Source organism: Bufo bufo, chromosome 6 (genome assembly GCF_905171765.1).
Source record: "Bufo bufo chromosome 6, aBufBuf1.1, whole genome shotgun sequence".
Lineage (NCBI taxonomy): Eukaryota > Metazoa > Chordata > Amphibia > Anura > Bufonidae > Bufo > Bufo bufo.
In genome coordinates this window covers 199,692,476-199,719,636 of record NC_053394.1, presented here as the reverse complement: position 1 = coordinate 199,719,636, position 27,161 = coordinate 199,692,476, and the positions used below count along the sequence as shown (strand labels likewise).

The 27,161-nt window shown below is 43.8% G+C and overlaps 1 protein-coding gene across 3 annotated transcripts in view; it reads left to right on the top strand.

Annotated features, from left to right (window-relative positions):
• Window positions 1–6,714: 6,714 nt before the first annotated feature.
• Window positions 6,715–27,161, top strand: part of ERCC6 (ERCC excision repair 6, chromatin remodeling factor) — a 293,153-nt gene continuing 272,706 nt past the window's right edge. For all 3 annotated transcript variants that reach the window (XM_040435004.1, XM_040435002.1, XM_040435003.1), the window contains exon 1: window positions 6,715–6,843. The gene's annotated coding sequence lies outside the window, so the exon portion shown is untranslated. The remainder of the gene's footprint in view (window positions 6,844–27,161) is intronic.

The following is a 27,161-nucleotide window of genomic DNA, read 5'->3' as shown; positions in this document are numbered from 1 at the left end:
TTGCGCTTTGCACATTGTCCTATGGGGAAGGAGAGGTTTGTTCTATAAAGGTAAAAAAAACTAAACAAAAAAAAAATTACCGGTAAGTAAAAAAGTTAAAAAAAAGTTAATATGTTCTGTTCTAAAGTTAATAAAGTTATTGCTTTGCGGCCTGGTTTTTTCTTTTTTGTTTTGTTTTTTTTACCTTCCAGGTGGACCAACCGATCGACCAGCTGCAGCACTGATGTGCATTCGGACAGAAGCATTGCGCTGCTGTCAGATTACACGCAAGTCGGTGTATGCGGCGCTGCAAGACGAGATTTCTCCTCTGCAGTAAAAGATATGTTTGCTGAGGCATATGAGCTGAGGAGGTGGCGGTGTTCATATACTTTGGCAAACACTTTGTATATATATATAAAAAAAAAAAAAACCCGGCAATGATTTATTCATCCACATCGATTGATGTAAATGGAGAAATCTGGTTTGCCAGGGCATACGAGCTGAAGTGGGTATGGATGTTGGGCGGAGCTCCTATGTCCTGGCAGACGCCTTTCCCCTCCTTTTTCTTTTTTTGGCAGAGATTTTTTCATCCACATTGATCGATGCGAATGAAGAAATCTGTGCCGTTCATTTTTTTCTTTCAGCCCAGAGGCTGAACGGAAAAAAAAAATCTCATTACCCGTATGCTCAATATAAGGAGAATAGCAGAAACTCCTAATGCTGGGCATACATGTAATGATTGCGGAGACCCTCAAATGCCAGGGCAGTACAAACACCCCACAAATAACACCATTTTGGAAAGAAGACACCCCAAGGTATTCGCTGAGGGGCATATTGAGTCCATGAAAGATTGAAATTTTTGTCCCAAGTTAGCGGAAAGGGAGACTTTGTGAGAACAAAATCAAAAAAATCAATTTCCGCTAACTTGTGCCCAAATTTTTTTTTTTCAATGAACTCGCCATGCCCCTCATTGAATACCTTGGGGTGTCTTCTTTCCAAAATGGGGTCACATGTGGGGTATTTATACTGCCCTGGCATTTTAGGGGCCCCAAAGCGTGAGAAGAAGTCTGGTATCCAAATGTCTAAAAATCCCTCCTAAAAGGAATTTGGGCCCCTTTGCCCACCTAGGCTGCAAAAAAGTGTCACACATCTGGTATCTCTGTATTCAGGAGAAGTTGAGGAATGTGTTTTGGGGTGTCTTTTTACATATACCCATGCTGGGTGAGATAAATATCTTGGTCAAATGCCAACTTTGTATAAAAAAATGGGAAAAGTTGTCTTTTGCCAAGATATTTCTCTCACCCAGCATGGGTATATGTAAAATGACACCACAAAACACATTCCCCACCTTCTCCTGAGTACGGAGATACCAGATGTGTGACACTTTTTTGCAGCCTAGGTGGGCAAAGGGGCCCACATTCCAAAGAGCACCTTTCGGATTTCACAGGTCATTTACCTACTTACCACACATTAGGGCCCCTGGAAAATGCCAGGGCAGTATAACTACCCCACAAGTGACCCCATTTTGGAAAGAAGACACCCCAAGGTATTCCGTGAGGGGCATGGCAAGTTCCTAGAATTTTTTATTTTTTGTCACAAGTCTCATATTCCACTAACTTGTGACAAAAAATAAAAACTTCCATGAACTCACTATGCCCATCAGCGAATACCTTGGGGTCTCTTCTTTCCAAAATGGGGTCACTTGTGGGGTAGTTATACTGCTCTGGCATTCTAGGGGCCCAAATGTGTGGTAAGGAGTTTGAAATCAAATTCTGTAAAAAATGACCTGTGAAATCCGAAAGGTGCTCTTTGGAATATGGGCCCCTTTGCCCACCTAGGCTGCAAAAAAGTGTCACACATCTGGTATCTCCGTACTCAGGAGAAGGTGGGGAATGTGTTTTGGGGTGTCATTTTACATATACCCATGCTGGGTGAGAGAAATATCTTGGCAAAAGACAACTTTTCCCATTTTTTTTATACAAAGTTGGCATTTGACCAAGATATTTATCTCACCCAGCATGGGTATATGTAAAAAGACACCCCAAAACACATTCCTCAACTTCTCCTGAATACAGAGATACCAGATGTGTGACACTTTTTTGCAGCCTAGGTGGGCAAAGGGGCCCACATTCCAAAGAGCACCTTTCGGATTTCACAGGTCATTTTTTACAGAATTTGATTTCAAACTCCTTACCACACATTTGGGCCCCTAGAATGCCAGGGCAGTATAACTACCCCACAAGTGACCCCATTTTGGAAAGAAGAGACCCCAAGGTATTCGCTGATGGGCATAGTGAGTTCATGGAAGTTTTTATTTTTTGTCACAAGTTAGTGGAATATGAGACTTTGTATAAAAAAAAAAAATCAAAAAAAAAAAAATAATTTTCCACTAACTTGTGACAAAAAATAAAAAATTCTAGGAACTCGCCATGCCCCTCACGGAATACCTTGGGGTGTTTTCTTTCCAAAATGGGGTCACTTGTGGGGTAGTTATACTGCCCTGGCATTCTAGGGGCCCAAATGTGTGGTAAGGAGTTTGAAATCAAATTCTGTAAAAAATGACCTGTGAAATCCGAAAGGTGCTCTTTGGAATATGGGCCCCTTTGCCCACCTAGGCTGCAAAAAAGTGTCACACATCTGGTATCTCTGTATTCAGGAGAAGTTGAGGAATGTGTTTTGGGGTGTCTTTTTACATATACCCATGCTGGGTGAGATAAATATCTTGGTCAAATGCCAACTTTGTATAAAAAAAATGGGAAAAGTTGTCTTTTGCCAAGATATTTCTCTCACCCAGCATGGGTATATGTAAAATGACACCCCAAAACACATTCCCCACCTTCTCTTGAGTACGGAGATACCAGATGTGTGACACTTTTTTGCAGCCTAGGTGGGCAAAGTGGCCCATATTCCAAAGAGCACCTTTCGGATTTCACAGGTTATTTTTTACAGAATTTGATTTCAAACTCCTTACCACACATTTGGGCCCCTAGAATGCCAGGGCAGTATAACTACCCCACAAGTGACCCCATTTTGGAAAGAAGACACCCCAAGGTATTCCGTGAGGGGCATGGCGAGTTCCTAGAATTTTTTATTTTTTGTCACAAGTTAGTGGAAAATGATGATATTTTTTTTTTTTTTTCATACAAAGTCTCATATTCCACTAACTTGTGACAAAAAATAAAAACTTCAATGAACTCACTATGCCCATCAGCGAATACCTTGGGGTCTCTTCTTTCCAAAATGGGGTCACTTGTGGGGTAGTTATACTGCCCTGGCATTCTAGGGGCCCAAATGTGTGGTAAGGAGTTTGAAATCAAATTCTGTAAAAAATGACCTGTGAAATCTGAAAGGTGCTCTTTGGAATATGGGCCCCTTTGCCCACCTAGGCTGCAAAAAAATGTCACACATCTGGTATCTCTGTATTCAGGAGAAGTTGAGGAATGTGTTTTGGGGTGTCTTTTTACATATACCCATGCTGGGTGAGATAAATATCTTGGTCAAATGTCAACTTTGTATAAAAAAATGGGAAAAGTTGTCTTTTGCCAAGATATTTCTCTCACCCAGCATGGGTATATATAAAATGACACCACAAAACACATTCCCCACCTTCTCCTGAGTACGGAGATACCAGATGTGTGACACTTTTTTGCAGCCTAGGTGGGCAAAGGGGCCCATATTCCAAAGAGCACCTTTTGGATTTCACAGGTCATTTTTTACAAAATTTGATTTCAAACTCCTTACCACACATTTGGGCCCCTAGAATGCCAGGGCAGTATAACTACCCCACAAGTGACCCCATTTTGGAAAGAAGAGACCCCAAGGTATTCGCTGATGGGCATAGTGAGTTCATAGAACTTTTTATTTTTTGTCACAAGTTAGTGGAATATGAGACTTTGTAAGAAAAAAAATAATAAAAAAAAAAATCATCATTTTCCGCTAACTTGTGACAAAAAATAAAAAGTTCTATGAACTCACTATGCCCATCAGCGAATACCTTAGGGTGTGTACTTTCCGAAATGGGGTCATTTGTGGGGTGTTTGTACTGTCTGGGCATTGTAGAACCTCAGGAAACATGACAGGTGCTCAGAAAGTCAGAGCTGCTTCAAAAAGCGGAAATTCACATTTTTGTACCATAGTTTGTAAACGCTATAACTTTTAACCAAACCATTTTTTTTTTTTACCCAAACATTTTTTTTTTATCAAAGACATGTAGAACAATAAATTTAGAGCAAAATTTATATATGGATCTCGTTTTTTTTGCAAAATTTTACAACTGAAAGTGAAAAATGTCATTTTTTTGCAAAAAAAATCGTTAAATTTCGATTAATAACAAAAAAAGTAAAAATGTCAGCAGCAATGAAATACCACCAAATGAAAGCTCTATTAGTGAGAAGAAAAGGAGGTAAAATTCATTTGGGTGGTAAGTTGCATGACCGAGCAATAAATGGTGAAAGTAGTGTAGGTCAGAAGTGTAAAAAGTGGCCTGGTCTTTCAGGGTGTTTAAGCACTGGGGGCTGAGGTGGTTAAACAGATGATCAGTGGTGGTTCCGGGTGTCAGACCTTCACCGATCAGATACTAATGACCTCATCAGTAAAAAAAAAAAAAAAAATCTCTGAAAACCCTTTTAACTGTTAGGACTAGGAATGAGCGAATCTGAATGTTTCATCTGAAGTCGATTCGCATAATACTTTGTTTGAACATTTCGGTAAATGTTTTTTTTTTACAGTAGAAATCGATTTATGAAGTTATTATGCGAAGTCTCATGAGACTTGGCGATGTAATAAATTCGGCTCATAGTAGCCAATACATTCTAATACTGTATGGAGCACTTGCTCTGTACAGTATTCAAACAAAGTATTATGTGAAACGACTTCAGATGTTTTATTCTAAGTCGATTCGCTCATCCCTTGTTAGGACATCAAATGAGGAGAAGCAGCACTTGCTAATATTCAGCAAATGCTTAAAATTAGAGGACGCCAACCGATTCTGCACACACACCAGCAGAAACCTGCTTCAAACCCATTTGACTTTAGCATGTCATCTGACCCTGTGACATTACAAGGTCCTTACACGGTCTATTTAAAAACGGAACGTGACTTCTCCAATGTGCTCTTAACCCATAAGGGCTGTGTCTAAACACCATACATTAAAACCTTAATTTCAACGTGACCAATTCGTCTCTCCCTAAATACTGTGATTAGGGTTAGTTATTATTACTTTTATATTATATTAGCAATGCTTATTACCACGGCGCACGGGATTACACTTCCACTACATCCCGTGTTCCGTGAGATTTCCCTACCCCGTGAGATTTATCTACCCTCTTCACTTCCAGCCGCACCGGACATGACCTGAGGAGGTGTGCCGCGCAGGCGCACAAGGAAGGGGTAGGGAAATTTCACAGCAGAGTAAGCTGAACACCGGCCGACACTGCGCATGTGCCGGGAGCCTTACCAGCGGTTAGGGTAGAGAAAAATTACGGGCCAGTGCGCAGCCGCAGTGATCAGATGGATGCTCTCAGGTGGACACTGTCCGACACTGCGCATGCGCTGGGAGCCTCACCAGCGGTTAGGGTAGGGAAAAAGCACTGGCCCAATTTTTTCCTACCCTAACCGCTGGTGAGGCTCCCGGTGTCCAGCTAACTCTGCTGTGAAATTTCCCTACCCCGTCGTTGTGCGCCTGCGCGGCGCACCTCATGTCCGGTGCCAGTGACGAGGGTAGGGAAATCTAACGGAACATCCCGCCGTTGCTTCAAATCCATGTGACGTGAGCATGTGACATCACAAGGTCCAAGGAGTTTAGACACAAGTGGAGTATACGTGTGACGTCACGGACGGAAGTTGAGGCTAGTGTAAGCTACTGGATAGAAACAAGGAAGTAGAGCGGTGCCGGTGTTCCGTAAAATTATGGTACCTGTTAAAATCTGGTACCCTTGTCACGTCCGCTACGTATCTCGTCACTTCCGCTATGACGTACCGCTTGAAAAAGAGGTTTAATCGTTGAAGTCGACACCAGATTGGCTGAAAAGAAGGTGTGTTGGTGCCTGCGCACAACCAACCTGGGTACCATAATTTTACTTTCAGCGCCTGTAAACGCGCAGAGGGAGAGAGTGACGCACGCAGGGACCGTAATTTTACATTCAGTGCCTGTGAACGCCGAGAGGGAGGGGAGGAACAACCAACCTGGGCACTGTAATTTTACTTTCAGCGCCTGTGAACGCGCGCGGAGGGTACTGTCGATTTATGGGCCACCGCGCATGCGCAAACCAGATTGCATGCAAGTGTTCAAAATGCAATCTGGTTCGCGCATACGCGGTGACCCGTAAATCAACGGTACCCTCCCTCCGCGCGCGTTCACAAACGCTGAAAGTAAAATTACGGTAGCCAGGTTTGTTTGTTTGTTTGTTCCTCCCCTCCCCTCCCTGTGCGCTCACTCCCTCTGCCCGTTCACAGGCGCTGAATGTAAAATTACAGTCCATGCGTCGATGCGTGCGTCACTCCCTCCGCGCGTTCACAGGCGCTAAATGTAAAATTATGGCACCCAGGTTGCTTGTCCGCAGGCGCCAACACGCCTTCTTTTTAGCCAATCTGGTGCCGACGATCCTCCCTCCGCGCGCGTTCACAGGCGCTGAAAGTAAAATTATGGTACCCAGGTTGGTTGTGCGCAGGCGCCAACACGCTGTCTTTTCAGCCAATCTGGTGCCGACTTTAACGATCACACCTCCTTTTCAAGCTGTACGTCAGGAGCGGAAGTGACGATATACGTAGCGGAAGTGACGAGGGTTCCAGATTTTTAACAGGTACCATGATTTAACGGAACACCGGACGGCCGGTAGGACGAAGCTCGGTTGGTAAAAGGAGGAGGTAACTGGGCAGTGAGAGAATGATTCCTTACATGGGAGCAGAAGTGCAGTCTGTGGGTGGGCATTATAATGTACTATATTAAGCCAGTCGGACACGCTCCTAGTCACTGTAATCAGGCTGTTCATTGTTCAGATCACGTGGTGGTAGAGAGAAGGAAATACTCATCTATTCAGCATTAAAGGTGCCTTCTTTAAATTTTCATTTGTAAGCTATTGGCAGAGTAGCTGCATAATTGAGTCTTTATGTGGCCTGAGCGTGGGTAAGTATGGGCTACTTATTAAGACCAGCATTTTAGATGACTCTCTTAATACCCCTTTGCGCTGGCGGTGTCTGCGCCTAAGTTATGTAGCCTATCTACTGCCTGTCAAAATGTAGATTTACAACATTTTCTATTCAGGCGTAGAAAATGATAAATGAGACATACCTGCCGACCCGCTCCCTGCCCACTCAATGTCCCCTTTTTTGACCTGGCGTGAGCAGGGAAAAGTTGCAGATTGCAGCACAATTAACCTTTGTGCCACAGTCTGTGCCAGATATTCATCAAAAAGTTAGCGTATATCTGATAATATATGATCACCTAACTGCGCACTTTACACACTCACTCAAAGGAGGTCCCCAATTTGAATGAATGTAACGGGTGTTCCGTAGTTAACCACCTCCCGTCCGCCCATTGAATATAACCATCCGGGAGGTGGTTCTCTATCTCTAGACGTTTTAAAACGTCCATTCAGAGATCGCAGCTGCTGATCGGGTTGCCCGCTGTCAGTGACAGCAGGGCAACCCTTAGAGAAGGCAGGGACAGTGCCCAGGTGTCCCTGTCTTCTAGATCGCTGTATACACAGCGCTCACCAAGCGCTTTGTATACAGAGCAGGAAACGCTGTGCGCTTCCTGTTCCGGCCCGGCAGTCATGTGACCGCCGGAGCCGTGTGAGTGCAGGAGCTGTGAGGTCTTTCAGAGACCTCGATCAGCCCTGCACTGAGACTGTACAGCGCTGTATTGTGCTGTACAGCCTCTCTGGGGGTGCATTTCTCCTGTAACTGGGGCTACTATGTCAGCCCCAGTTACAGGAGAAATCAACAGTGAAAAAAAAGTGAAGTAAATGACCCCCAGAGATCTTGTATGACCTTATGGGGAAATGCAAGTTGTAAAAAAAAAAAAAAAAAAAAAAAAAAAAAAAGTAAAAAATAGAAAAAAAAAAAAATAGACATATTTGGTATTGCCGCGTCCCTGACGGTCGGCTCTATAAATATATCGCATGATCGACCCAGTCCGATAAACACCATATAAAATAAAAACTGTCAAAAAAAGCCATTTTTGTCACCTTACTTCACAAAAAGTGCAACACCAAGTAATCAAAAGGGCATATGTCCCACAAAATGGTACCAATAAAACCGTCACCTCATCCTGCAAAAAATGAGCCCCCTACATAAGAAAATCGCAAAAACAACTAAAAAAAAATATCTTTCAGAACATGGAGACACTAAAACATAAATTTTTTGGGTTTAAAAAATGCTATTATGTTAAAGTGAAATAAATAAGAAAAAGTATACATATTAGGTATCGCCACGTCCGTAACGATCTGCTCTATAGAAATGTCACTTGACCGAACCCCTCATGTGAACGGTGTGAAAATAAATAAAAACTGTGCTAAAACAATTTTTTGGTCACCTTGCCCCATAAAGTGTTATAATGAATTATCAAAAAATCATATGTACCCAAAAATAGTACCAATAAAACTGTCACCTTATCCCCTAGTTTCCAAAATGGGGTCACTTCTTGGGAGTTTCTACTGTAAGGCCTCTTACAGACGGGTGCTGGTACGTTGCGGGAACATGCACGATTTTTCCGCGCGAGTGCAAAACATTGTAATGCATTTTGCATGAGCGTCAGAAAAATCGCGCATGTTTGGTACCCAAACCCGAACTTCTTCACAGAAGTTCGTTCTTGGGATCGGTGTTCTGTAGACTGTATTATTTTCCCTTATAACATGGATATAAGGGAAATAATAGCATTCTGAATACAGAATGCATAGTAAAATAGCGCTGGAGGGGTTAAAAAAAAATAATTTAACTCGCCTTAATCCACTTGATCGTCACTCTGGTCATCACATGGTCCATCACATGATCCATCACCATGGTAAAAGATCATGTGATGGATCATGTGATGACCGGAGTGACGTCACCACAGGTCCTTTTCCTGCACACAGCAAAGAAAGAAGACAGGAGCGATGCCGACTGTGCGATCAAGTGGATTAAGGTGAGTTAAATTAGTTTAAAAAAAAATTTAACCCCTCCAGCGCTATTTTACTATACATTCTGTATTCAGAATGCTATTTTCCCTTATAACCATGTTATAAGGGAAAATAATAATGATCGGGTCTCCATCCTGATCGTCTACTAGCAACCATGCGTGAAAATCGCACCGCATCCGCACTTGCCTGCGTTACGTGAAAAACGCACAAAATAGGGCATGCTGCGATTTTCACGCAACGCACAAGTGATGCGTGAAAATCCCGGCTCATGTGAACAGCCCCATAGAAATGAATGGGTCGGGATTCAGTGCGGGTGCAATGCGTTCAATTCGCGCATCGCATCCGCGCGGAATACTCGCCCGTGTGAAAGGGGTCTAAGGGTGCATCAGGGGGGCTTCAAATGGGACATGGCATCTAAAAACCATATGGCGCTCATTTTCTTCTGCGCTCTGCCGTGTGCCCATACAGCAGTTTATGACCACATGTGGGGTGTTTCTGTAAACTGCAGAATCTGGGTAATAAATATTGAGTTTTGTTTGGCTGTTAACCATCGATGTGTTAAAGAAAAAATTGGATTAAAATGGAAAATCTGCCAAAAAAGTGAAATTTCAAAATTTGATCTCCATTTTCCTTTAACCAACTCCGGGCCGCCGAACGCAGCGACGCGTCCTGGAGGTGGTTGATTCATTCCTCCTGGACGCGCCGGCGCGTCCTCTCACGAGACGCGAGATTTCCAGTGAACGCGTGCACACAGGCGCGCGCGTTCACAGGATTGGAAGGTAAGCGAGTGGATCTCCAGCCTGCCAGCGGCGATCGTTCGCTGGCAGGCTGGAGATGTGATTTTTTTTAACCCCTAACAGGTATATTAGACGCTGTTTTGATAACAGCGTCTAATATATCTGCTACCTGGTCCTCTGGTGGTCCCTTTTGTTTGGATCGACCACCAGAGGACACAGATAGCTCAGCAATATGTAGCACCACACCACACTACACTACACCCCCCCTGTCACTTATTAACCCCTTATTAGCCCCTGATCACCCCATATAGACTCCCTGATCACCCCCCCTGTCATTGATCACCCCCCCTGTCATTGATCACCCCCCCCTGTCATTGATCACCCCCCCCTGTCATTGATCACCCCCCCCTGTCATTGATCACCCCCCCCTGTCATTGATCACCCCCCCCTGTCATTGATCACCCCCCCCTGTCATTGATCACCCCCCCCTGTCATTGATCACCCCCCCCTGTCATTGATCACCCCCCCCTGTCATTGATCACCCCCCCCTGTCATTGATCACCCCCCCCTGTCATTGATCACCCCCCCCTGTCATTGATCACCCCCCCCTGTCATTGATCACCCCCCCCTGTCATTGATCACCCCCCCCTGTCATTGATCACCCCCCCCTGTCATTGATCACCCCCCCCTGTCATTGATCACCCCCCCCTGTCATTGATCACCCCCCCCTGTCATTGATCACCCCCCCCTGTCATTGATCACCCCCCCCTGTCATTGATCACCCCCCCCTGTCATTGATCACCCCCCCCTGTCATTGATCACCCCCCCCTGTCATTGATCACCCCCCCCTGTCATTGATCACCCCCCCCTGTCATTGATCACCCCCCCCTGTCATTGATCACCCCCCCCTGTCATTGATCACCCCCCCCTGTCATTGATCACCCCCCCCTGTCATTGATCACCCCCCCCTGTCATTGATCACCCCCCCCTGTCATTGATCACCCCCCCCTGTCATTGATCACCCCCCCCTGTCATTGATCCCCCCCCCCTGTCATTGATCACCCCCCCCTGTCATTGATCACCCCCCCTGTCATTGATCACCCCCCCCTGTCATTGATCACCCCCCCCTGTCATTGATCCCCCCCCCCTGTCATTGATCACCCCCCCTGTCATTGATCACCCCCCCCTGTCATTGATCACCCCCCCCTGTCATTGATCACCCCCCCCTGTCATTGATCACCCCCCCCTGTCATTGATCACCCCCCCCTGTCATTGATCACCCCCCCCTGTCATTGATCACCCCCCCCTGTCATTGATCACCCCCCCCTGTCATTGATCACCCCCCCCTGTCATTGATCACCCCCCCCTGTCATTGATCACCCCCCCCTGTCATTGATCACCCCCCCCTGTCATTGATCACCCCCCCCTGTCATTGATCACCCCCCCCTGTCATTGATCACCCCCCCCTGTCATTGATCACCCCCCCCTGTCATTGATCACCCCCCCCTGTCATTGATCACCCCCCCCTGTCATTGATCACCCCCCCCTGTCATTGATCACCCCCCCCTGTCATTGATCACCCCCCCCTGTCATTGATCACCCCCCCCTGTCATTGATCACCCCCCCCTGTCATTGATCACCCCCCCCTGTCATTGATCACCCCCCCCTGTCATTGATCACCCCCCCCTGTCATTGATCACCCCCCCCTGTCATTGATCACCCCCCCCTGTCATTGATCACCCCCCCCTGTCATTGATCACCCCCCCCTGTCATTGATCACCCCCCCCTGTCATTGATCACCCCCCCCTGTCATTGATCACCCCCCCCTGTCATTGATCACCCCCCCCTGTCATTGATCACCCCCCCCTGTCATTGATCACCCCCCCCTGTCATTGATCACCCCCCCCTGTCATTGATCACCCCCCCCTGTCATTGATCACCCCCCCCTGTCATTGATCACCCCCCCCTGTCATTGATCACCCCCCCCTGTCATTGATCACCCCCCCCTGTCATTGATCACCCCCCCCTGTCATTGATCACCCCCCCCTGTCATTGATCACCCCCCCCTGTCATTGATCACCCCCCCCTGTCATTGATCACCCCCCCCTGTCATTGATCACCCCCCCCTGTCATTGATCACCCCCCCCTGTCATTGATCACCCCCCCCTGTCATTGATCACCCCCCCCTGTCATTGATCACCCCCCCCTGTCATTGATCACCCCCCCCTGTCATTGATCACCCCCCCCTGTCATTGATCACCCCCCCCTGTCATTGATCACCCCCCCCTGTCATTGATCACCCCCCCCTGTCATTGATCACCCCCCCCTGTCATTGATCACCCCCCCCTGTCATTGATCACCCCCCCCTGTCATTGATCACCCCCCCCTGTCATTGATCACCCCCCCCTGTCATTGATCACCCCCCCCTGTCATTGATCACCCCCCCCTGTCATTGATCACCCCCCCCTGTCATGCTCCATTCAGACGTCCGCATGATTTTTACGGATCCACTGATAGATGGATCGGATCCGCAAAACACATACGGACGTCTGAATGGAGCCTTATAGGGGGTGATCAATGACAGGGGGGTGATCACCCCATATAGACTCCCTGATCACCCCCCTGTCATTGATCACCCCCCTGTAAGGCTCCATTCAGACATTTTTTTGGCCCAAGTTAGCGGAATTTTTTTTTTTTTTTTCTTACAAAGTCTTATATTCCACTAACTTGTGTAAAAAAATAAAATCTCACATGAACTCACCATACCCCTCACGGAATCCAAATGTGTAAAAATTTTTAGACATTTATATTCCAGACTTCTTCTCACGCTTTAGGGCCCCTAGAATGCAAGGGCAGTATAAATACCACACATGTGACCCCATTTCGGAAAGAAGACACCCCCAGGTATTCCGTGAGGGGCATATTGAGTCCATGAAAGATTGAAATTTTTGTCCCAAGTTAGCGGAAAGGGAGACTTTGTGAGAAAAAAATAAATAAAATCAATTTCCGCTAACTTGTGCCAAAAAAAAAAAATTTCTATGAACTCGCCATGCCCCTCATTGAATACCTTGGGGTGTCTTCTTTCCAAAATGGGGTCACATGTGGGGTATTTATACTGCCCTGGCATTCTAGGGGCCCTAAAGCGTAAGAAGAAGTCTGGGATCCAAATGTCTAAAAATGCCCTCATAAAAGGAATGTGGGCCCCTTTGCGCATCTAGGCTGCAAAAAAGTGTCACACATCTGGTATCGCCGTACTCATGACAAGTTGGGCAATGTGTTTTGGGGTGTCATTTTACATATACCCATGCTGGGTGAGATAAATATCTTGTTCAAATGCCAACTTTGTATAAAAAAATGGGAAAAGTTGTCTTTTGCCGAGATATTTCTCTCACCCAGCATGAGTATATGTAAAAAGACACCCCAAAACACATTGCCCATCTTCTCCTGAATACGGCAATACCACATGTGTGACACTTTTTTGCAGCCTAGGTGGGCAAAGGGGCCCACATTCCAAAGAGCACCTTTTAGGATTTCACAGGTCATTTACCTACTTGCCACACATTAGGGCCCCTGGAAAATGCCAGGGCAGTATAACTACCCCACAGGAGTTTGAAATCAAATTCTATAAAAAATGGCCGGTGAAATCCGAAAGGTGCTCTTTGGAATGTGGGCCCCTTTGCCCACCTAGGCTGCAAAAAAGTGTCACACATGTGGTATCTCCGTACTCAGGAGAAGTTGGGGAATGTGTTTTGGGGTGTCATTTTACATATACCCATGCTGGGTGAGAGAAATATCTTGGCAAAAGACAACTTTTCCCATTTTTTTTTTTTTTATACAAAGTTGGCATTTGACCAAGATATTTATCTAACCCAGCATGGGTATATGTAAAATGACACCCCAAAACACATTCCCCAACTTCTCCTGAATACGGCGATACCACATGTGTGACACTTTTTTGCAGCCTAGGTGGGGGCCCACATTCCAAAGCGCACCTTTCGGATTTCACCGGCCATTTTTTACAGAATTTGATTTCAAACTCCTTACCACACATTTGGGCCCCTAGAATGCCAGGGCAGTATAACTACCCCACAAGTGACCCCATTTTGGAAAGAAGACACCCTAAGGTATTCGCTGATGGGCATAGTGAGTTCATAGAAGTTTTTATTTTTTGTCACAAGTTAGTGGAATATGAGACTTTGTAAGAAAAAAAAAAAAATCATTTTCCGCTAACTTGTGACAAAAAATAAAAAGTTCTATGAACTCACTATGCCCATCAGCGAATACCTTAGGGTGTCTACTTTCCGAAATGGGGTCATTTGTGGGGTGTTTGTACTGTCTGGCCATTGTAGAACCTCAGGAAACATGACAGGTGCTCAGAAAGTCAGAGCTGCTTCAAAAAGCGGAAATTCACATTTTTGCACCATAGATTGTAAACGCTATAACTTTTGCCCAAACCATTTTTTTTTTACCCAAACATTTTTTTTTTATCAAAGACATGTAGAACAATAAATTTAGAGCAAAATTTATATATGGATGTCGTTTTTTTTGCAAAATTTTACAACTGAAAGTGAAAAATGACATTTTTTTTTGCAAAAAAATCGTAAAATTTCGATTAATAACAAAAAAAGTAAAAATGTCAGCAGCAATGAAATACCACCAAATGAAAGCTCTATTAGTGAGAAGAAAAGGAGGTAAAATTCATTTGGGTGGCAAGTTGCATGACCGAGCAATAAACGGTGAAAGTAGGGTAGGTCAGAAGTGTAAAAAGTGGCCTGGTCTTTAAGGCTGTTTAAGCTATAGGGGCTAAGGTGGTTAACCCCTTCAGGACACAGCCTTATTTCACCTTAACCTCCTCCGGACCGCCTAACGCAGGATTGAGTTCCGGAGGCGGTCGATTCATTCCTCGGCGCGTCATCTCGCGAGACGCGATAATTCCTGTGAGCGCGCGTTCACAGGAACGGCAGGTAAACGAGCGGATCTACAGTCTGCCAGCAGCGATCAGGCTGTAGATGCGATTTTTTTTTTTATATATATATATATATATATATATATATATATATATATATATATATATATATATATATATATATATATTTTTTTTTTTTAACCCCTGAAAGGTATATTAGACGCTGTTTTGTTACCAGCGTCTAATATACCTGCTACCTGGTCCTCTGGTTGTCCCTTTTGCTTGGATCGACCACCAGAGGACACAGGCAGCTCTGTAAAGTAGCACCAAACACCACTACACTACACCCCCCCCCCCCCCCCCCCTGTCACTTATTAACTCCTGATCACCCCATATTAGACTCCCTGATCACCCCCCTGATTACCCCCCTGTCATTGATCACCCCCCTGTAAGGCTCCATTCAGACGTCCGTATGTGTTTTGCGGATCCACGGATCGGATCCGCAAAACACATACGGACGTCTGAATGGAGCCTTACAGGGGGGTGATCACCCCATATAGACTCCCTGATCACCCCCCTGTAAGGCTCTCAGGCCTGATCTTGTGCGCACACTTGCGTTCAGTCCGCCCCACCGCAGTGACAGAATTTTATTTTTTTCTGATCACTGCAAAAACACCGTAAAATCGCTGCGGCGCTATAAAAAGATCACTTTTAAGGGGCATGGTGAGTTCATAGAAGATTTTTAGTTATTTTTTTGTCACAAGTTAGCAGAAATTTATTTATTTATTTTTTTTTTCTTGCAAAGTCTCATATTCCACTAACTTGTGACAAAAAATGTAATCTCACATGAACTCACCATACCCCTCACGGAATGCAGATGCGTAATTTTTTTTTTTGACATTTATATTCCAGACTTCTTCTCACGCTTTAGGGCCCCTAAAATGCCAGAACAGTAAACACACCCCACAATTGACCCCATTTCGGAAAGTAGACACCCCAAGGTATTCGCTGAGGGGCATATTGAGTCCATGAAAGATTGAACTTTTTGTCACAAGTTAGCGGAAAGGGAGACTTTGTGAGAAAAAACAAACAAACATAATTTTCCGCTAACTTGTGCCAAAAAAAAAAAAAACTTCTATAAACTCGCCATGCCCTTTGCGGAATACCTTGGGGTGTCTTCTTTCCAAAATTGGGTCATTTGTGGGGTGTTTTTACTGTCTTGGCATTGTAGAACCTCAGGAAACATGACAGGTGCTCAGAAAGTCAGAGCTGCTTCAAAATGCGAAAACTCACATTTTTGTACCATAGTTTGTAAACGCTATAACTTTTGCGCAAACCAATAAATATACACTTATTGCATTTTTTTTATCAGACATGTAGAACAATAAATTTAGAGAAATTTATATAGAAATGTAGTTTTATTTGAAAAATTTTACAACTGAAAGTGAAAAATGTCTTTTTTTTTTTTTGCAAAAATTTCGGTCAATTTCGATTAATATAAAAAAAAAGTAAAAATGTCAGCAGCAATGAAATACCACCAAATGAAAGCTCTATTAGTGAGAAGAAAAGGAGGTAAAATTCATTTGGGTGGTAAGTTGTATGACCGAGCAATAAACCGTGAAAGTAGTGTAGTGCAGAATTGTAAAAAGTGGTCTGGTCATTAAGGGGGTTTAAGCTAGGGGAGCTGAGGTGGTTAAGAGACCCTGATGTACTCCTGTAGTTGAACACCCTCAAAAAGTGACCTCCTTTTGGAAACTACACCCCTCAAAGAATTTATTAATGGTTGTACTGAGCACTTTGACCCCCAAAGCGTTTTACAGAATTTGGAAACACTTGGCTGTGAAAATTAAAAGTTTCATTTCTTCCAATAAAATGTTGCTTTAGGCCCAAATTTTTCATTTTCACAAGAGGTAACAGGAGAAAAAGCACCCCATAATTTGTTACCCAGTTCTCCTGAATACAGCAACACCCCATATGTGATGGTAAATTGCTGTAGGGGCACATGGCAGGGCTCAGAGGAAGGAGCACCATATGGCTTTTGGGAATAAATATTTTACAACCCCCTTTACCGCCTGGGAACGGTGCACACCCCTTGCGGCCTACCCCTGGTCGCAATGGAAAAATGAAAAGTGGTATGTGGGTGTAGGGGGGCACTCAACTACCTGGAACCAAATGGACACAGATGTATGCTGGATGCGGTATAACTAATTATTAAATTTATCAATTATATCAATAAAACATATCATATATATCATATAATATCACACATAAAAGGCGCGCCTGCTTCACTATTTCTTTGCTGAAGATGGTTGTTCCTTAAAAGTTTTTCAGAACGTTATGCCATATATCGGCTCCTTTGAATCCTGTAGCTGCTATATAACGCGTTTGGTGATAGCAGCTACAGGATTCAAAGGAGCCGATATATGGCATAACGTTCTGAAAGACTTTAGGAACAACCATCTTCACAAAGAAATAGTGAAGCAGGCGCGCGCCTTACTACTATAAAAGCCACAAGCCGTCAGTCTCCGATACTCCTCCCCACCAGATCACGTGGGTCGATTCAGATCACGTGACCGGAGAACACGTGAGAAACCAGGAAGTTCCTACAGATCCACTCGGATGCCGCGGACCGCATGCAGACTTGACCTATCCTACAGGGACTGCAGTACCACATCAGTCGTCTAGAGGGGTAATGTAAAGAACATTGATACTAATCTGTCTATATATGCCCTGTCTGGACATTTACTGGCCATAATAGTACGAAGTTCATCAGTACCAAGTCAGTACGTTGCAGCGATATATGTCAGCAGGCCGTAAGCAATATTTGTGACGAATGAATATCATCCTATAGCCACCTAGTAGTTGTCGGCCTCTGTCTGGAACGCTGAATTAACATTGTGAAAGTGGTATACACGCATATATTTACGTGACAGTGTGGATTGGAGCCGAATCAGCTGTTAGAAACAGCCATTCTTTTGCCTTATTGCCCTATCGTGGGATTATCCGTGCTATCACAACGAGGTGGTAGCGACAGTTTTTATCTGCTACAGCCGACCATGCTACATCATCACTGATTATTATTTGGCATTTTAAGATTGTGTATTATTGTTACTTCGGCACCTTTTATGTGTGATATTATATGATATATATGATATGTTTTATTGATATAATTGATAATAAATTTAATAATTAGTTATACCGCATCCAGCATACATCTGTGTCCATTTGGTTCCAGGTAGTTGAGTGCCCACCTACACCCACATACCACCATATGGCTTTTGCAGCATAGATTTTGATGAATTGGTTTACGGGCGCCATTTGTTTTTATTTTTTGAGCGATTTGTCTTATGTGGAGGTAAAAATTTTTTGCGGGAAGCGGTGACATTTTCATTGGTGCCATTTTGGGGTACATATGACCTTTTGATCACTGGATATTACACGTAAGGCATGATGACCATAAAATGGCTGTTTTGGCACTTTTTTTTATTTTTTTTTATTTTTTTTTATGGCATTCACCTGACAGGGCATAGCATGTGATATTTTTATAGAGCAGATTATTACGGATGCGATGATGCCTAATATGTCTATTATTTTTAAGTTTTACACAGTAGAAGCATTTTTGAACAGAATAACACCTTGTTTTTGTGTTGCCATTTTCTGAGAGCTATATATTTATTTTTTTAGCAATTGTCTTTGGTAGTGTCTTTTTTCTGGTTCTAGGAATAGGCAGTCCTTTCGTCCCTATAAGAATAACGCGGGTAGAAGACCAGTCAGAGATGAAGACCAGAGATTCAGATCCAAGAATTTGGTGGGGGGAGGATTCCTATTTGGAAACTCTCTTCCTCTACAAATAAGAAACAACCTCAACAATGACGCCAGGCCAAAAATGCGAGGAAGGCTAAAAATTTTCCTGTCGGCCTGGGAAAAGATTGCAGGGCCTTGGGTCTTAGAGGTCATTCGTTCAGGTCTAAAACCAGAATTCCTTTCCTTGCCGCCGCAATTATTCGTTACTACAAAAAACATTTGTGTAAAAGGCTGTTTTCCCATAATAAAGGAAGTATTAGACCTTATAGAGAAATATGTCCTGATTCCTGTTCCCCTAGAAGAGCAATCCGAAGGCTATTTCTCCCATCTTTTTCTAGTTCCAAAGCCAGACTGTTCTCACAGGACAATCGTCAATCTGAGGGATTTGAACTAATTTCTGGTGTACAAAAAGTTCAAAATGGAGACAATGATGAATACAGCCGAGCTTCTTTTCCCTCATTGTTTCATGGCAGTAATAGTTTTTCATATTCCTATGCACAAAGAATTTCTGAAATACCTCAGGGTGGCGATTCCGATGGAGGGTCACATTCAACAATCAGTTCCAGGCATTGCCCTTTGGCCTGTCCATGGCCCCAAGGATATTCACAAAGGTGGTAGCAGAGATGGTTTCATTCATAAGGATCAAGAACGTGTTGATGGTTCCATACCTGGATGATTTTTTTGATCATAGCGGATTCCCGGCTCAACTGCAAGAAGGACGTTCAGATGGTCGTGCAGACTTTTCAAGAACTGGGGTGGATAATAAACTGCAAAAAATTCAAATTAAAACCGGTAAAAAAAAAGAGGTTTCTGGACCTGGTTTTGAATTCAGAAACACAGAAGGTATATCTTCCAGAAGAGAACATTTTCAAAAATTTGGCATCAAGTCGCTTTCCTCCACCTCTGACTCTTAGGAAGGCAATGTCTGTTCTGGGGTCTCTAGTTTCTTGCATCCCTGCGGTGGAGTGGGCACAACTTCACTCCTGCCAGTTGCAGTCAGAGATACAGAGAACAGCCTTCAAAAAATACAAGGGGCATTGGATGTCAGAATAAAAATTTCTAATATGACAGTAAAGAGTCTATCCTTGTGGCTGGACAAGGACAATCTAATTCAGGGAATCCCTTGGTCCTATCCAGATTGCTTGGAATATTAGAAAAACAAGTCGGTCATGTATCCGCTCTCCATATAAAAGGGAAGGAGAATGTTCACGCAGACTTCCTAAGCAGGTACCCCTTGAAGCAAGGGGAGTGGTCCCTGAACAGTTCAATATTTACCATGATCACAAAGTGTTGGGGCATGCCGGTGATAGATCTGTTTGGTTCAAGCCAGAACGCGAAAGTAGACCTATTTTGCTCACTAAATCCCAGGGAGTTCCCCTATGGGATGGAGGCCTTTCTTCTGAAGTGGAACTTCCCCCTAGCCTATGCCTTTACCCCCCCCCCCCCCCTTTTCCAGTTGCTCCCAGCAGTCCTGAAAAAGATCAGGAAGGACAAAGCAAGGGTTATCCTCATTGCCCCCTTCTGGCTCAAGAGGGTATGGTTTACTCAGATCTGCTGTCCCAGGGTCTGGTTTTTCATCCAGCAGTAAGTGGTCTCCATCTGAGCGGAACTTATTGATCAGGAAGGGGTTCTCTCGAACTCATTGTGACTTTGCTTAAAAGCAGAAAGCCTGTGACTATTTCAATCTTATGCTAGAACCTGGAAGAAGTTTATAGATTTTGGTAATCTTAACCCAAAAAATTTACCCTTATCTAGAAAACATAGAATGTGTCGGCAGATAAGAACCATTTGGCCCATCTAGTCTGCCCAATATACTGAATACTATGAATAGCCCCTGGCCCTATCTTATATGAAGGATGGCCTTATGCCTATCCCATGCATGCTTAAACTCCTTCACTGTATTTGCAGCTACCACTTCTGCAGGAAGGCTATTCCATGCATCCACTACTCTCTCAGTAAAGTAATACTTCCTGATATTACTTTTAAACCTTTGCCCCTCTAATTTAATACTATGTCCTCTTGTAGCAGTTTTTTTCTTTTTTTAAATATTCTCTCTTCTTTTACCTTGTTGATTCCCTTTATGTATTTAAAGGTTTTTCTATCATATCCTCTCTGTCTTGTCTGTCTTCCAAGCTATACATGTTAAGGTCCTTTTTAATCTTTCCTGGTAAGTTTTTATCCTGCAATCCATGTACAGTCGTGGCCAAAAGTTTTGAGAATTACATAAATATTGGAAATTGGAAAAGTTGCTGCTTAAGTTTTTATAATAGCAATTTGCATATACTCCAGAATGTTATGAAGAGTGATCTGATGAATTGCATAAGAAATGCATTCTTTGCCATGAAAATTAACTTAATCCCAAAAAAACCTTTCCACTGAATTTCATTGCTATCGTTAAAGGACCTGCTGAGATCATTTCAGTAATCGTCTTGTTAACTCAGGTGAGAATATTGACGAGCACAAGGCTGGAGATCATTATGTCAGGCTGATTGGGTTAAAATGGCAGACTTGACATGTTAAAATGAGGGTGATGCTTGAAATCATTGTTCTTCCATTGTTAACCACCTCAGCCCCCAGTGCTTAAACACCCTGAAAGACCAGGCCACTTTTTACACTTCTGACCTACACTACTTTCACCGTTTATTGCTCGGTCATGCAACTTACCACCCAAATGAATTTTACCTCCTTTTCTTCTCACTAATAGAGCTTTCATTTGGTGGTATTTCATTGCTGCTGACATTTTTACTTTTTTTGTTATTAATCGAAATTTAACGATTTTTTTTGCAAAAAAATGACATTTTTCACTTTCAGTTGTAAAATTTTGCAAAAAAAAAGAGATCCATATAGAAATTTTGCTCTAAATTTATAGTTCTACATGTCTTTGATAAAAAAAAAAAATGTTTGGGTAAAACAAAAAATGGTTTGGGTAAAAGTTATAGCGTTTACAAACTATGGTACAAAAATGTGAATTTCCGCTTTTTGAAGCAGCTCTGACTTTCTGAGCACCTGTCATGTTTCCTGAGGTTCTACAATGCCCAGACAGTACAAACACCCCACAAATGACCCCATTTTGGAAAGTACACACCCTAAGGTATTCGCTGATGGGCATAGTGAGTTCATGGAAGTTTTTATTTTTTGTCACAAGTTAGTGGAATATGAGACTTTGTATGAAAAAAATAAAAATAAAAAAAATCATCATTTTCCGCTAACTTATGACAAAAAATAAAAAGTTCTAAGTTAGCGGAAAATGATGATTTTTTTTATTTTTTTCATACAAAGTCTCATATTCCACTAACTTGTGACAAAAAATAAAAACTTCCATGAACTCACTATGCCCATCAGCGAATACCTTGGGGTGTCTTCTTTCCAAAATGGGGTCACTTGTGGGGTAGTTATACTGCCCTGGCATTCTAGGGGCCCAAATGTGTGGTAAGGAGTTTGAAATCAAATTCTGTAAAAAATGACCTGTGAAATCCGAAAGGTGCTCTTTGGAATATGGGCCCCTTTGCCCACCTAGGCTGCAAAAAAGTGTCACACATCTGGTATCTCCGTACTCAGGAGAAGGTGGGGAATGTGTTTTGGGGTGTCATTTTATATATACCCATGCTGGGTGAGATAAATATCTTGGTCAAATGCCAACTTTGTATAAAAAAATGGGAAAAGTTGTCTTTTGCCAAGATATTTCTCTCACCCAGCATGGGTATATGTAAAATGACACCCCAAAACACATTCCCCACCTTCTCCTGAGTACGGCAATACCAGATGTGACACTTTTTTGCAGCCTAGGTGGGCAAAGGGGCCCATATTCCAAAGAGCACCTTTCGGATTTCACAGGTCATTTTTTACAGAATTTGATTTCAAACTCCTTACCACACATTTGGGCCCCTAGAATGCCAGGGCAGTATAACTACCCCACAAGTGACCCCATTTTGGAAAGAAGAGACCCCAAGGTATTCGCTGATGGGCATAGTGAGTTCATGGAAGTTTTTATTTTTTGTCACAAGTTAGTGGAATATGAGACTTTGTATGAAAAAAAAAAAAAAAAAAAAATCAGCATTTTCCACTAACTTGTGACAAAAAATAAAAAATTCTAGGAACTCTCCATGCCCCTCACGGAATACCTTGGGGTGTCTTCTTTCCAAAATGGGGTCACTTGTGGGGTAGTTATACTGCCCTGGCATTTTCCAGGGGCCCTAATGTGTGGTAAGTAGGTAAATGACCTGTGAAATCCTAAAGGTGCTCTTTGGAATGTGGGCCCCTTTGCCCACCTAGGCTGCAAAAAAGTGTCACACATGTGGTATCGCCGTATTCAGGAGAAGTTGGGGAATGTGTTTTGGGGTGTCATTTTACATATACCCTTGCTGGGTGAGAGAAATATCTTGGCAAAAGACAACTTTTCCCATTTTTTTATACAAAGTTGGCATTTGACCAAGATATTTCTCTCACCCAGCATGGGTATATGTAAAATGACACCCCAAAACACATTCCCCACCTTCTCCTGAGTACGGCGATACCAGATGTGTGACACTTTTTTGCAGCCTAGATGCGCAAAGGGGCCCAAATTCCTTTTAGGAGGGCATTTTTAGACATTTGGATACCAGACTTCTTCTCACGCTTTGGGGCCCCTAGAATGCCAGGGCAGTATAAATACCCCACATGTGACCCCATTTTGGAAAGAAGACACCCCAAGGTATTCAATGAGGGGCATGGCGAGTTCATAGAATTTTTTATTTTTTTTGGCACAAGTTAGCGGAAATTGATATTTTTAATTTTTTTCTCACAAAGTCTCCCGTTCCGCTAACTTGGGACAAAAATTTCAATCTTTCATGGACTCAATATGCCCCTCACGGAATACCTGGGGGTGTCTTCTTTCCGAAATAGGGTCACATGTGGGGTATTTATACTGCCCTGGCATTCTAGGGGCCCTAAAGCGTGAGAAGAAGTCTGGAATATAAATGTCTAAAAAATTTTACGCATTTGGTTTCTGTGAGGGGTATGGTGAGTTCATGTGAGATTTTATTTTTTGACACAAGTTAGTGGAATATGAGACTTTGTAAGAAAAAAATAAAAAAATTCCGCTAACTTGGGCCAAAAAAATGTCTGAATGGAGCCTTACAGAGGGGTGATCAATGACAGGGGGAGTGATCAATGACAGGGGGGTGATCAGGGAGTCTATATGGGGTGATCACCACAGTCATTGATCACGCCCCTGTAAGGCTTCATTCAGACGTCCGGATACGTTTTGCGGATCCGATCCATCTATCAGTGCATCCGTAAAAATCATGCGGACATCTGAATGGAGCTTTACAGGGGGGTAATCAATGACAGGGGGGTGATCAGGGAGTCTATATGGGGTGATCACCACAGTCATTGATCACGCCCCTGTAAGGCTTCATTCAGACGTCCGGATGCGTTTTGCGGATCCGATCCATCTATCAGTGCATCCGTAAAAATCATGCGGACATCTGAATGGAGCTTTACAGGGGGTTGATCAATGACAGGGGGGTGATCACCACAGTCATTGATCATGCCCCTGTAAGGCTTCATTCAGACGTCCGGATGCGTTTTGCGGATCCGATCCATCTATCAGTGGATCCGTAAAAATCATGCGGACATCTGAATGGAGCTTTACAGGGGGGTGATCAATGACAGGGGGGTAATCAATGACAGGGGGGTGATCAGGGAGTCTATATGGGGTGATCAGGGGCTAATAAGGGGTTAATAAGTGACGGGGGGGTGTAGTGTAGTGTAGTGGTGCTTGGTGCTACTTTACTGAGCTACCTGTGTCCTCTGGTGGTCGATCCAAACAAAGGGGACCACCAGAGGACCAGGTAGCAGGTATATTAGACGCTGTTATCAAAACAGCGTCTAATATACCTGTTAGGGGTTAAAAAAAACACATCTCCAGCCTGCCAGCGAACGATCGCCGCTGGCAGGCTGGAGATCAACTCTTACATTCCGTTCCTGTGAGTGCGCGCGCCTGTGTGCGCGCGTTCACAGGAAATCTCGGCCATCGCGAGATGACGCGTATATGCGTGACTGTGCGCAGCGCTGCCACCTCCGGAACGCGAATCTGCGTTAGGCGGTCCGGAGGTGGTTAATCATGGTGACCTGCAAAGAAACGCGTGCAGCCATCATTGCGTTGCATAAAAATGGCTTCACAGGCAAGGATATTGTGGCTACTAAGATTGCCCCTAAATCAACAATTTATAGGATCATCAAGAACTTCAAGGAAAGATGTTCAATTCTTGTTAAGAATGCTTCAGGGCATCCAAGAAAGTCCAGCAAGCGCCAGGATCGTCTCCTAAAGAGGATTCAGCTGCGGGATCGGAGTGCCACCAGTGCAGAGCTTGCTCAGGAATGGCAGCAGGCAGGTGTGAGCGCATCTGCACGCACAGTGAGGCGAAGACTTTTGGAAGATGGCCTGGTGTCAAGAAGGGCAGCAAAGAAGCCACTTCTCTCCAAAAAAAACATCAGGGACAGATTGATCTTCTGCAGTAAGTTTGGTGAAGGGACTGCTGAGGACTGGGGCAGTCATTCTCTGATGAAGCCTCTTTCCGATTGTTTGGGGCATCTGGAAAAAGGCTTGTCCGGAGAGGAAAAAGCCGAGCGCTACCATCAGTCCTGTGTCATGCCAACAGTAAAGCATCCTGAGACCATTCATGTGTGGGGTTGCTTCTCCTCCAAGGGAGTGGGCTCACTCACAATTTTGCCCAAAAACACAGCCATGAATAAAGAATGGTACCAAAACACCCTCTAACAGCAACTTCATCCAACAACAGTTTGGTGAAGAACAATGCATTTTCCAGCACGATGGAGCACCGTGCCATAAGGCAAAAGTGATAACTTAAGTGGCTCGGGGACCAAAACATTGACTTTTTGGGTCCATGGCCTGGAAACTCACCAGATCTTAATCCCATTGAGAACTTGTGGTCAATCCTCAAGAGGCGGGTGGACAAACAAAAACCCACTAATTCTGACAAACTCCAAGAAGTGATTATGAAAGAATGGGTTGCTATCAGTCAGGAATTGGCCCAGAAGTTGATTGAGAGCATGCCCAGTCGAATTGCAGAGGTCCTGAAAAAGAAGGGCCAACACTGCAAATACTGACTCTTTGCATAAATGTCATGTAATTGTCGATAAAAGCCTTTGAAACGTATGAAGTGCGTGTAATTATATTTCACTACATCACAGAAACAACGATATAAAAGCAGTTTTTAGCAGCAAATATTTGTCATTCTCAAAACTTTTGGCCACGACTGTACTAGTTTAGTAGCTCTTCTCTGTACTCTCTCCAAAGTATTAATATCCTTCTGGCGATCTGTCCCTATTTCCCAGGTCTTGGAATTTTTACAGAACGGTCTTTCATTAGGACTGGCAAAAAGTACTCTTAAAGTACAGATCTCTGCCCTGTCGGGATCTTAATCCCTTAATTGCTTAACCAAGTCACCCTTTGAACCCATTGATTCTTCTAGCATAAAACATCTTACTTATAAAATAGTTTTATTGGTAGCCCTCACCACTGCTAGAAGAATAAGCGAGTTGCAGGCTATTTCAATTAAGCCTCCCTTCACTGGGGTTCTGGATGACAGTCGTTTATTCAACCGGATCCGGCCTTTTTATCCAAAGTGTCCTCTAAATTTCATAGGTCCCAAGAAATAATTCTTCCATCCTAAAAATTCTAGGGAAACACACTGTCCACATGGGAGGTGTTATCAGTGATTAATGACCTTCTCTGTTAAGGTGTGTATATACATAGATAGCTGTCAGCCACTGTTAAAAATCCCTTGTGAACAATTAAATCAGAAATGTAAGAGATTCAAATGTATAAATTAGATGCTTTACTGAATCCTTCCCCTCAAAACTACAGTATTATGAATCTACTCAGTTTCCTGCTCTATAATTTGCTGCCTGCTGATTGAATTGCATTTTGGTGACATGTCCTCTTTAACTCGTAATACCTTGGGCTCTGGAGCAGTTAGCGATGTGTAGTGTTTGAAAACTGACCATCTGAGCTTTTCAGTAGTGTTGAGTGAAGTGAAGCATTCGAAGCAGAATTCGGTCCGAAGTTTAGAAAAACTTTGATTCGCCCCAAATCTGAATTTCCTCTTGCCTTGTACCGAATCAGTTTTTTTCTAAAATGGCGGCTGCACATGTTGCAAAGTGAGAGTAAAAAGTTCATAATGCGAGACCACCCATAATGCTGTGCAGCCAGCCATCCTGTGATGTCACAGCCCTATAAAACCCTCATCTCGCATGGTCTCCACCATTGTCCTGTGAGCTGAGCATAGGGAGAGACATGAAAATCACTCATGTGCTAGGGACAGCATTGCTGCAAAGTGTTTTAAAAAAGAATGAGTGTATTGCCGTGTGCATCACGTTCTAGTGCACTGACATTCAGAATTACTGTACTCTATGGCCAACAGACTGTTGTCTGGGCCCTCCAAAGAAACGGGCAGTGGCAAAAATGTTGCTATAGCCAGCACAAGTAGCAGCAGAAGAATGGGGGGGGTGGTAGCAGCTGCAGCAACAGGCCAGAGCTGCCAGTGTCATACAGTGGTCATGTTTTGATTAACAATCCAGCTGTACTGGAACGGTTGACTCACTCTTTAACATAGT